The sequence below is a fragment of the Sinocyclocheilus anshuiensis genome, unplaced genomic scaffold, assembly GCF_001515605.1.
Source record: "Sinocyclocheilus anshuiensis isolate Anshui unplaced genomic scaffold, SAMN03320099.WGS_v1.1 scaffold1142, whole genome shotgun sequence".
Classification (NCBI taxonomy): domain Eukaryota; kingdom Metazoa; phylum Chordata; class Actinopteri; order Cypriniformes; family Cyprinidae; genus Sinocyclocheilus; species Sinocyclocheilus anshuiensis.
Window position 1 is genome coordinate 884,107 of NW_015536577.1, and position 13,495 is coordinate 897,601.

The 13,495-nt window shown below is 36.3% G+C and overlaps 1 long non-coding RNA gene and 1 pseudogene across 1 annotated transcript in view; one reads left to right on the forward strand and one right to left on the reverse strand.

Moving 5' to 3' along the window:
* The window catches only part of LOC107702696 (uncharacterized), a 1,413-nt gene extending 371 nt beyond the window's left edge, over window positions 1-1,042 (forward strand). Inside the window, exons 2-3 of the long non-coding RNA XR_001635788.1 lie at window positions 386-503; window positions 813-1,042. This is a non-coding gene — a long non-coding RNA (uncharacterized LOC107702696). The remainder of the gene's footprint in view (window positions 1-385; window positions 504-812) is intronic.
* Window positions 1,043-3,718: 2,676 nt separating this feature from the next.
* LOC107702628 (NACHT, LRR and PYD domains-containing protein 12-like) overlaps window positions 3,719-13,495 on the reverse strand; it is an 18,615-nt pseudogene continuing 8,838 nt past the window's right edge.

The following is a 13,495-nucleotide window of genomic DNA, read 5'->3' on the forward strand; positions in this document are numbered from 1 at the left end:
ACGTGGTCACAAGGTCCACGTGTCGAGCTCAGATGCATGTTTTCGTTAAATTTAACTTTTTGTACTTTATCTGTATTAAAAAGTAATTATGTGCATTGTTAATGTAGTTTTTGGCCAGTTTGGTAATTAAATGAATATGTATGTAATGTAATATGTAGTAGTCCGGCAGGCCGTTCAGCGAGGTTGAGTCTGAAGTGACTCTGTCCTTTCCTATTGTGTCTGCTAGATGGACATGAGGTGGTTTGAGGCCTGCTGTTTGCCTTCTGCAGTATGGTTATAGAAACCTCAGACAATCAATACTTCAAACGTGTGCTTGAAGGTCGCAAGTTCTGCACAATGTAATCCTTTGCTTGTGAAACTTGCTGAAATGGTCTTTATTTTACAGTAAAATGGAAATTCCTTGAAGCCTTCAGAGAGCATTCATCTGGCCAAGTTAATGTTATATATTGGGCATGAGTTTGATGCCACCTTTGCCATGAGTTTCTCGCATCTGCTACAACGAAGTAAGTTTGGTAAACAAATAATTCACACCTATTTTCAAAGCAACACTTTATTATACGGTTTTAGTTAAGCTTTCTCTAAAACCGAAGTCATTGTTGCAGGCTGACCAGCAAGGTTGAGTCATTGTGACTCTGTCCTTTCCTGTAATGTCTGCTAGAGCGATTTTTGAGGTGGTTTGAGGCCTGCTGCGGTGCCCTTCCCAGCATGGTTATATAATCTTCAAACATTTCAACTAGCTGTCTGTAATCTTATGGGAATAAATGATTTTTCTTCATGTAAAATGTAATCTTATTTTCTTCTGTCCTTTACAGGGAGAAACGCTTACTTTGCTGTGGTGTTGGATCACCAAGTGTTCATTTTGAGCAAGGCAAGATATTAGGACAGCAGTGAATATTGCATATTACTGTGAGATTGACATGTAACGTTATTGTTGGTGCATTTGTTGTTCAAATGCGGAGTAGTGTTGTAACCCAGAGGTGAAAACTGTTTTTGGATGAATAAATGTTCAGCTAAATAAAGAGGAAAAAAATCTTTAAAGAAAGAAGCTGTTGTCTTTTTCCCCCCGCATTGTTTCTTACAAGCGTGTAGGTAGCATGAGAATAATTGTCAAATATAGTGCTGTTCATAGCAACTAGCTGGTTGTACATTATCCTGCTTATTACATGACTCTTTAGCCCTATTCGCACGGGATTAGTATTAAATGGTGACCTTGTGTGATTTTGAAATTACCCCCCCACATCTGAATTTCGTGTGGTACATTCGCACGGGATAAGCGAAGCCTGTGATTTTACTTGAATTTACTGATTTATCTCCCGGATACTGAGATACTATTTTAACCTGGTGAAATGTAAATGACACTGCGCATGAAACTATATTAGTTTCTTTTTTTTCTTTTTTTATCCATCTGGACCATAGAACGGGACTCTCAAAGCCTTGACATCTGGGTATCCGGTAGACAAGTCGGTAAATTCGAGTAAAATCACAGGCTTCGCTTATCCCGTGCGAATGCACCACATGAAATTCAGAGGTGGGGGGGTAATTTCAAAATCACACAAGGTCCCCAGATAATACCAATCCCTTGCGAATAGGGCTTTTGACTTATAAGTAATTGGACATTAATTTGAGTTAATCTTTACTTGTAATGAACTCCGAGCTTCTGCTAATTAAAGCAGTATTTAGCAATTGGCTTTTATCCAAGATGAACAAATTAGATCAAACAAGGTAGGAATAATGAACAGTCATCCCATGTGTTAAATGTTTCTCACCAAACAATTGTGTGAGATTTTACTTGTCTTATACATTGTCTTAAAGCATGCTGCTAAGGGAAAAAAAAATTACAAGACAATCGACCTCACAACAAGATGAACAATACAACAATGGTGTCCAGGGTAACAGTGTATAACTGAAGACTCATGGTGAACCTAGCTTGTACTGTATATACCAGTGCTGGATTTGTGTCTATATCACTCTGGTCTCTGAAAGTTAGAATAACAATTTAGCACAAATTTGCCTCCGTATATGAGTACAGTATTCATGAAACGGTAGGCAAAAAGTACCGGGGCAGTTTACTACTTCCGGTGCAATTAAGTGTACATATAAATTGCATTCAGTCTGCAATATATTATCCAATGGGGGGTTTGTGAATGGCAGGGAAGCAACGCAACTGATAGGTCGTGTGAAATTGACAATGTTGTGAATACATGTTCGGATTACATTCGTACTCCACATTCAGACTATATAGAACATTTAACAAAAAGTACAGATGAGCTAGATGAGTTAAAAGGGTTAAAATAAAATGTGTTGCCATTTTTACGATGTTTGCACAATTACCAAAGAAAATTGAGGGGTGTATTTATTTATATTTACTTTTGCCAATTATTCAAATTAGCTCAACATTTTCCTTGGCAAAAATGGAAAACCAGGTGAAGCCAGTAGAGGGAACATTTCTCATTGGTTGAAAAAAAAATGATGACAATGGTCATATTTAACTTAAGCATATATTGTATATATATTGCCCTGCCTTGTTTGCACATTTTAATGTCTGACCTCACTGTTTCCATTATGGACTAAAAGGCTACAAGTGAAGTTGTGTACTTACTTGCTACAGTATTGTTTATCTGAAGCATCGTTTATTTGTGTGTTTATCTAAAGTACAAGTATATTCAAACAAAGGTATGAAAACATAGAATCAAAATGCAGTTGAATACATATTTTTCATGAAGCAAATTATGCTGTTTCACAAGACATTCCTCCAGCCTCGTTCCACCAAAACTTCAAATCCATACGAATCAAGTGTTTTAATCCAAGTTCAAAACATAATTGCTTTCTATGAACAGATTTCATTTAGCCTTTAATTTACATATAAACCTTGATAAATGCATGTACAAGGAGCACATCAAATATGGTAAACGGCAGCTCAAATGTGCATGTGACGTTATTTGTTAAAATGCTGAAATTTGATTTTCATATCCACTATTTGGTGATTTTATACATTCAGGTGTGTTTATTTGGGCTATAAAAATCTGTTTTTTATATTCAGTTTTTGGGCATTTTCTATACATTCAGATGGGTTTATTTGTGCTGGTCAGTGCTGGTGTTTGTCCAATAGCAGCTCTTGTTGTTTGGTTTGTCATTTGTAGGTAGTTGTTAAGAGATGAGGCTCAATACAGTACAGACAAACTGGGGAGAAAGATCAAATATTAATTTACACATGATCAATATTAGAGATCATGTTGAAAAGACTTTATAGATGCATCATTTTCTCTTCACATGATCCTTAAACAGTGAAAATAATTCCAAATGAAGTGCTACATCTCAGGACTTAATTAGGACTACTATTTTCTTAAATCCAAAAGATGTAGTGTTGTCTCTGTCTATGTGTTTTCTTCTGCTCCTTTGCTGCTTTCCTACTATATTGACAGACTCCTAACCATGTATTACCAATTTCATCGATGATGACTACTTTGCTTCCCTGTCAGAAGTGGCCTGGTAGTGGATGATTACACATTTAAAGGTGTAGTGCACCCGAAAATAAAAAAATATGTCATTTACTTACCCTAATAATAATTATTATTATTGTTATTTAAAGGTGAACCTATCCCTTGTTTAATGCTAAGCAGAGAGACTATTACCTAAACTGGAAACTACTGGAAACTCCTCAAATTTGAGGACCAGAACTAACTGTTGTAAAGCTTATATATCATAAAAGAGTAAAAACTTACTTTAGTTTCTCCAGTTTATAGCGTGGATCCTGTACTAAGTTAGAGAACAGCTTAATTTCTGAAACACTTGGTTTATTACAGCTCAGATTCAGTTCTCTCAGGTGTGAGGGGTTTGATCTCAGAGCTGAAGTCAGACAGGCACAACCTTTCTTTTCGATACGGCAGTTATACAACCTGCAGAGAGAAGGGAAAAAGCTCCTATTTGGGACATTGATGTTGTAAAATAGTGTGTGTTCAGAGCAAAGTACAATTTGTATAAAGCTTTACCATGCATGTAGACATAAGTTTTTAGTGGTTATTAAAGATAAAAGAATCCAAGTTTAATTCAAATTAAATCAAAATTTTAAATGATTTAAAAAAATTTAATTCAATCAAACCCAAAGACATTCCATAGGTTAAAACATCAAACTGGCTTAAAAGAGAGAGAGAGAGAGAAATAATACTCACTGCAATATCTCAAGTTTACATTTTGGATCCTGCAGTAGACGAGAAAGCACCTTCACTCCTAAGACTGCTAGATAATTATTGCCCAGATCAAGTTCTTTCAGGTGTGATGGGTTTAATTTCAGAGCTGAAGCCAGAGCTGCACAACCTTCTTCTCCAATACTGCTATTTTCCAACCTGCAGAGAGGAATAGAAAAAATCCTAACAGCTAAGCTCAGACATTAATTTGTCAGGTAAAACTTGTGTGTTCCATGTACACTTTCAGAAAAAAAGGTACAAAAGCTGCCACTGGGGCAGTACCTTTTTAATAGGTATATATCATTGTACCTTACGTACCCATAAAGGGTGCATATTGATACCTTAAAGGTACATGTTAGTAGCTAAAATACATATGAACTTTAACCTTTTAAAAGGTTACAGCTCCGGTGACAGCTTTTGTGCCTTTTTTTTAAGAGTGTAGCAATTATAATGATAAATGTCAAGTCAGTGAAGGTTTGGTCATTTTCTCTTGTAATGTAAATTGCAAGCTGGAAACTCAGAACCCCAAATATAATACCATTATGTCACAATATATCAATTTCATATTGAGATAACACTCACAGTAGTTTTTTTCAGTTTACACTGTGGATGCTGCAGTAGATCAGCTAGCAGCTTCACTCCTGAATCTCTTAGTTTATTACAGCCCAGATCAAGTTCTTTCAGGTGTGACGGGTTTGATCTCAGAGCTGAAGCCAGAGAAGAACAACCTTCCTCTCCAATACTGCAGTTATACAGCCTGCAGAGAGAAGAATGAAAACTCCTCACACAGAAGAATGCATGTGGATGCTAGATTTTGTTTTAGCAAATAAGAGATTGACTCATTAGAAACAATTAATTGAGTACTTCAGCTCACAAAAGAACTGCGGACATTTAAGTTGTCTCCCAACTCAGATCAAGCCCTGGAAGTGACAGTGGAAACGCGACTGGCCATGGCATGCACTAGTACTACTCTTGGATCTCAAAGTTGTACCACTGAATGAAAACTGTTTTCTGTTCGGTTCCAAGTCAGATATACAACAATATCACACAATGCTTATGTGTGTAGTCTTAACCATCAAATCACATTAATTAATGTATTTTAAATAGGGATGCACCGATACCGATACTGGCATCGGGCCCGATACTGAGGTCCTGTACTCCTACTCGTTAAAATGCCCCGATATCAAACAGCATGTGATAAGTGCCATATTCAGACAAAGAAACACCGACAACTAGGGAGGGAGGGAGAGAGAGCGTAAGCACAATTCTGTTGTGTGATCTTTGATGTTCACTCACTTAGCACACGCATCATTTGGATAAGTCAACCAACTAACATTATACATACTCTTTTGGTTTCTGTACCCAATATTTGAAAAACTTACAAATGCAATAAAAATATTGGTATCGGTACTCGGTACTCGGTATCGGCAAGTACCAAAAATAAAAGTATCGGTATCGGGCGAGTACTGGAAAAAGTGGTATCGGTGCATCCCTAATTTTAAATCATCTATATTATATAAACAAAACTAGAATGATGAGTAAAAGGAAATAGCTTCAAAAATATGCTAAAATAACTCACTGTAATGTCTCCAGTTTACAGTGTGGATCCTGCAGTAGATCAGAGAGCAGCTTCACTCCTGAGTCTCCTAGTTTATTATAGCTTAGATCCAGTTCTCTCAGGTGTGAAGGGTTTGATTTCAGAGCTGATGTCAGAGCAGCACAACCTTCCTCTCCAATACTACAGTTACACATCCTGAGGAAAGAATATATATATATATATATATAAAAAATGTAATTAATTAAAAAACAAATGTCGTGTTATGATGGGCATATTCGGTGTGAGTTTGAACTCTCAGGAGGTCCTGAGTGGCAGATTGGCATATTGTGTGGCAAAGGATTGAAAGAGCAGAGAACAGTATGGCCTTTTTCAGTGTGGCATTCTTCAATAACAAGAGTGTGTGTAGGCTTATGTAAGTGCATTTATTTATGAGCATGTAGTGTAACCTATGTTTTTAGAATGGTTGAAAATGATAGAAAGCTCATAACTTGCTCTTAGTCCATTTGGCTCATAATTCCTATTACAAGCTGACAATTTCCTATTACAAGAATCAACAATTTCAAATTCCTGTTACAAGAATCAACAATTTCCACATGCTAATAGGCAAAGGCTGAGCCTTCTTAAAAATTGTATTACAAAAGAACATAACAATGAAGCTAAAGATATTCACTTGTGTTGTAATCGATATTACTAGTTTTTTCAGTTGACAGAGTGGATCCTGCAGTAGATCACAAAGCAGCTTCATTCCTGATTGTCCTGGATAATTATCATTAAAATCTAGTGCTCTCAGGTGTGAGGGGTTTGATCTCAGAGCTGAAGCCAGAACAGAACAACCTTCCTCTCCAAAACTACAGTTACACAGCCTGTGCTGAAAAGGAGAAAAACTCACATATTTATCATATTGATCTTTTTGAGTACAATACATATTGTGTGATGTTTTGTGTGCTTGTGTGTCAGTGTGTGTTTTCAATATTTTTAATTCATTTATATTTATGCATATATTTAATTTATATATTTTATTAAAACTTTACTATGTGACTTTAAACCTCCTCTCAGAACTAGATTGAATGGACCAGAGCTGTTGCAGGATGAAATTTTATTGACTATTGAAGATAAAAGGAGCCAGCACTGAACACGTGAACAGATATTACATTCACTCTAGGACACGATTCATTTCTGATGTCTGTGCTTGCATTAATCCCTAAACTAAAAGAATCCCACTGATGATCACTGTAAGTGACACCGTTTTTAATGGCAGCGATATTTAAAACTAATAATGATAATCTATATAATTCACATTGGGTGCTTCTTTGATTTTAATGCACCCCTAGATGTGGATTATCATATTTGTACCATGATCACTTGCCAGCACAGACAAGTTAAAGCTGTTATTTGTTTATTTTTAGTTTGTTATTATCATTTTATCATTTGTTGTCATTATTATTATTGATTAGTTAAAGATATTTGTTATTATTCTTAGTTGTTGGATAATGTCTGCAGAGTGCAATGTGACTATAGATAGTCATTCATATATAGATATAGGATCAAATTAATGGCTTTCATTACCTATTTCATCTACAGGTTGTGTGATGAGAATTCTGAAGTTAAATAAAATAGCGCAGTAAGAATACTTTTATTTGTACGAATGAAATTGCAAGAGAAAGAGATTATATATAAAATTTCTGCCACAATAAAATAAGCTGTGAGTTCCTGTCCGAGTGCAGAAGAACATGAAGAAAAGCTATCTCATCTGCAAACATGTCGGCCTCACGTTGTGGTGGCTTGGAATTCCAAGGGGAATCGGACGTATGCGTTTATATATAGGTCAGATGTCCAGATATCAGATATTTTTCTGATTTAAAGCCACATTTGTAAGTGCTTCAGAACAGACACAAAAATCTTGTGCTGAATTTTTACATGTATGCAACAATATATGATCTCTGTCAGATTTGAGTAAAAAAAAAAATCAGATTTTTTTTTTTTCTTTTTTTTTTGTAAGTACAGCTCTACTTGGATGCCAAAGTGGTTTCACGGGTTGAATAAATTTTTCTGTTCAGTGCCTGTTCAGCAATCTAACAATGTGACACAATGTTGATGTGTTTAGTCTTAACCATCAAAATTCGGTATTACTTTATTTTATACTATACATCTTTTTTTTTCTTTAAAAAATAACCAAATTCACTGTTTAGGTGATGACAAAAGAACTTGTGTAAAAATGTAAATTAATAAATAAATACAAAGGATAGAACATTTTGGATTGAAAATTTCAACCACTCAAACAATTCAACAACACAATAGACTAAAATAATAACACTCACAGCATTTTCTCCAGTTTACAATGTGGATTCTGTAGTAGATCAGAGAGTAGTCTCACTCCTGAGTCTCCTAGTTTATTATAGTTCAGGTTCAGTTCTTTCAGGTGTGAGGGGTTTGATCTCAGAGCTGAAGCCAGAGCAGAGCAACCTTTTTCTCCAATACTGCAGTATTCCAACCTGCACAAATGAGGGGAAAACTCCTCATCTTCAACTGGTAAAATGGAATTATCTGTAATGATTGAGCAAACTGAAAAATCCCCACCACTACTGCACAGACTGACAGTCTTTCTGGTGTGTGCAAACACAGACATGTGGAGTGATACAAATTTCTAATTCTGTCAGGACCACTATCGTCAAAATGATAGATACTTAGCATAAAGTTTGGTTTGGCGGTATGGTTCTGTTCTGGGCAAAAAACTCCCTGCCCATCCATGCAGCAATAATAAGCCCCCTAGGGTTAACAGAACAGAACAACATACAACATACAACAGAACAAGAATTGCAACATAAACAATTTTCATTTAATACTTTATGTTCTGCTTAATACAGTGCTTGTGTGACATGCATTAGCAAGCAGGAGTACAGGTATATCTAATACAGTGAACACTGAGTGTATTCTCTTTTAAAATGGTTTCATTATTTCTTACTGTAATGTCTTCAGTTTACACTGAGGACTCATTAGTCCAGCTGAGAGCAGCTTCACTCCTGAATCCAGCAAATTGTTGTAACTCAGGTTCAGCTCATTCAGATTTGAACTATTTGAGCTGAGAACTGAGGCCAGAGCTGAACAGCTTTTCTCCATGAGATTGCAGCGTCTCAGACTGGAAATTATAACATAAGCATCTTATGTTATTTTGGCTAACGCTAACGCTTAATTTCTGCTGAACTATATAAATGCACTTATGGAATGCTGCCTAGATAATCAAATCTGAAGACCTGATCTGAATACTGAGATCCAGTGACTGTGAAATCTTTCTGCTTCTTTCCATAATAATGTGTGCATTGTTTTTGCATACTTTATAACTGATGATCAAACACACAGACTTTTCAGATATTTTCATGTAGCAACAGAAACAATTTTCATTTAATACTTTATGTTCTGCTTAATACAGTGCTTGTGTGACATGCATTAGCAAGCAGGAGTACAGGTATATCTAATACAGTGAACACTGAGTGTATTCTCTTTTAAAATGGTTTCATTATTTCTTACTGTAATGTCTTCAGTTTACACTGAGGACTCATTAGTCCAGCTGAGAGCAGCTTCACTCCTGAATCCAGCAAATTGTTGTAACTCAGGTTCAGCTCATTCAGATTTGAACTATTTGAGCTGAGAACTGAGGCCAGAGCTGAACAGCTTTTCTCCATGAGATTGCAGCGTCTCAGACTGGAAATTATAACATAAGCATCTTATGTTATTTTACTTATATAAGTGTAAACAGTATAAAATTTTAGTATAAAAATTGTAAACAGTAAAAAAAAGTTAACAATATCAAATTTTAAAATATTAAGTAAACTATCACAGTTTGACTCAGTTACTTACAAATTTAAACCCATCCTATTTTCCATTTTCAAAAATATTAAAGATTTCTTTCACTCTTGATATTTTATATATGAACACTATTGGTGTGATAAATGTTTTAGTTGATTTTTTTAACATTTTGTAAAAAAAAAACAACAAAAAAAACAGGTTGTGTTTTGATTTGTCATTGAATTAATGTATGACTGATGACAGGTATCATCTGAATCAGCAGATTCAGATTTGATATATAATATAAAAAAAAAATAAAAAAAAAACTTTTACCAATTTGTAAAAAAAAACATTATCTTACAAAAGCCCATTATCAATTAATGCAACTCATCCCATTTACTTCAACTGGACCCATAAAGATTGCATAAGGTGTATAAGGTAAATTGGACAATTGTGAAAGTGATTAATATGCACATAGCACTATAGCAGTATAAAAAAAAAGTTAAAAATTAAGTTAAAATTTGAGTTACAAAAAATGCATGCACAAAGCTTAAACTGATGGCCATGTTTTATTGCTACAGCTTAATTTTAACACAATTTAGAATTTTGTATGTTTCTGGAAATGTGTCTTGGCCAGTGGTTCTTAATTCTGGTCCTGGGGACCCCCTGATCTGCACATTTTGCATGTTTTCCTTATTCAACACACCTGACTGAGATTATCAGCTTGCTAGGAGAGAGCTCCATGAACTGAACTGACCCTGCGTCCCAATGTTCATACTATCCATCCTAAATAGTATGTGAGATTAGAATAAGTGTGTCCCAAATCATAGTATGTTAGCATAAGATTTGGTTCAGAACTACAAACACGAATAAAAAGCGTTAAAAAACATGGCAGATGTGCACAATCGACTGTTAAGTAGAGAGGTTTAGGTAAAGTGGTTTGAGTTATTAATAATCAACATTTGACCTGGTAAAAATATTTAATATTACCTGTGTCATATTTCATCTGCAAAAATGTGAGTGAACTTTTATAAATATCCATTTGGTTGTTAACTTTTAAATGCATCATTATGCAAAAAATATGAGCAGAGTTACGTGAGTTACGAGCAGAGTTACGAGCAACGTGCTACTTCTTTTCTCTCCGATATGGTAGGAAGTTAAATGAAATTAAATGTGGAGGATGTTAATTGTGACAAGATGATTGACAGGCCAGTTTACAGTAACAGGGTGTGTGTAACTATACGACAGAGCAGTCCGTTAAAGATGCAATTGTATGACGTGATAGTACGTCCCAAAGCTTGCGCACTCTTCTACTACACACTCAAAAGTGTGTACTTTTTCTTCACCAAAAGAGTACATAGTTTAAGGGTGTAGTATAAGTAGGCACATTGGGATGCAGCATGAGTGTGTCAGATAAGGGAGACATACAAAATGTGCAGAGTGGGGGTCCCCAGGACCAGGATTAAGAACCACTGGTCTTGGCCATTTGTAAAACTTCATTATTATCACTGCAGTACAATATTCAACACTGTAAAATACTCACTCAGCTTTTGTAGATGCTTTTATTACTGGCAGCAGACTCAGAAGACATTCCTCTGATTTATGATATTTACTCAGTTTAAAGTCATCCAGCTTCTCTTCTGAGGTCAGCAGCACAAACACCAGAGCTGACCACTGAGAAGGAAACAGTTTAACCCCAGAGAGTTGACTGTCACCAGTTGTGCTCAGGTATATTTGGACTTCCTGCACTGGAGAATCATCATTCAGTTCATTCAGACAGTGGAACAGATTGATGGATTTCTCTGAAGAGGAATTCTCCCTGATCTTCATCTTAATGTACTCAACTATTTCCTGTTCACTGCGAGATCTGATTCTTGTCTTTTTCAGTAGACCTCGTAAGAGAGTGTGATTGGACTCCAGTGAGAGACCCAAAAGGAATCTAAGGAAAAGATCAAGGTGACCATTTTCACTCTGTAAGGCCTTGTCCACTTCACTCTTAAGTGAATCAGTCAAAGATGATCTAAACATGCTAACAAATCCTATTTGTTTAAAAAAGCAAAGAAACACATATAAAGCAGCAAGAAACTCCTGGATGCTCAGATGTACAAAGCTGTACACCTTCCCTAGGTACAGCCCAAACTCCTCTCTGAAGATTTGGGTACAAACTCCTGAATACACTGATGCATCTCTGACATCAATGCCACACTTTCTCAGCTCTTCCTCATAGAAGATCAGGTTCCCTTTTTCCAGCTGTTGAAAAGCCAGTTTTCCCAGTGACAGGATATTACTTCTAGCCTGTTTAAGATTAACGTCACATTTCCCATCGTACTTCAGGGATTTCAGTTTGAGCTGAAAGATCAGGAAGTGTGTGAACATTTGAGTGAGAGTCTTGGGGATCTCTGCACTCTCTGCTTCACTCAATATTCTCTCCAGAACAGTAGCTGAAATCCAGCAGAAGACTGGGATGTGACACATGATGTGCAGGCTTCTTGATGATTTGATGTGTGCAATGATTTTACTGGCTTGACTCTGATCATTTATCTTCTTCCTGAAATACTCATCCTTCTGAGGATCATTGAACCCTCGTACATCTGTGACCTGGTCAACACATTCAGGAGGGATCTGATTGGCTGCTGCTGGTCGATAGGTGATCCAGAGGAGAGTAGAAGGAAGCAGATTCCCCTTGATGAGGTTTGTCAACAGCACATCCAATGAGGCTGATTCTGTCACATCACACAAAATATCATTGTTCTGAAAATCCAGAGGGAGTCGACACTCATCCAGGCCATCAAAGATAAACAGGACTGTGAAGTCATCAATGTTTGTTGAGCTCAATTTATTTGTATGTGTGAAAAAATGATGAATCAGGTTAATCAAACTGAGATTGCTCTCCTTTATTACATTTAGCTGTCGAAAAGGAAGTGGAAAAATGAAGTGGAGATCCTGATTTGCTTTTCCTTCAGTTCAGTCCAGAACAAATTTCTGCACTGAAACTGTTTTTCCAATTCCAGCAACTCCTTTAGTCAGCACAGTTCTGATGGATTTGTTTTGTCTAGGTAAAGGCTTAAATATGTCATTGCATTTGATTGGTGTTTCCTGTGTCTCTGGTCTCCTGGATTGTGTCTCAATCTGTCTCACCTCATGTTCGTTATTGACCTCTCCACTCCCTCCCTCTGTGATGTACAGCTCTGTGTAGATCTCATGCAGAGATGTGGAGATACCTTGATTTGATATTCCTTCATGAATTCTCTGAAATGTCTCCTTTAGTCTGGATTTGTGTTGCTTCACATAAAAAGGGGCAAGTCCTAAGGAGCAGAGGAAAATGGGAATCAAAACAAATGTGTTATTCACAAACAACAAATAAATGCATGGACCATATGAAAAATCATAATTTTCATGTAATATGTCAGTTATCAGTGGATTGTACTAAAATGTACTTAAATGCTTAAAAAATCCTGCTAAATGTCTAAGAAAAATTATTAAAACACATGATTTTACTGTTTTAGACTCTCCTCTTATCAACAGCTATGTATAAACAGCTGATGTATTTCATTCATAGTTGCCGATTCTTTAAAGGGGTCCTATTATGCTCTTTTACAAAGTCTTGATTTTGTTTTGGGGGTGTACTAGAACATGCTCTCATGCTTGGTGGTTCGAAAAACACATTATTTTTCACATAATTTACATTATTAAAATACCTTTCTCTCCAGCCTGGCACAAACGGCTCGATTAGGTCCGGCTTTTATGAAGGTCCGCCTTCCAAAAAACAAAATGTGTTGTGATTGGTTAGCTGTCCCAGTGCGTTGTGATTGGCGAACAGCTTAGACGGTGTTTCAGTACTGCCACGCCCCTTGCTCCGTCTTTCAACAAAAACTTTTGGCGAATCCGGCACTGTACTCCCTCGTGTTGTGGAAGCTGTCCTTAGTAAAATGCGCAGCACACAATAGCAAATTGGGGTTATAATGCTCAG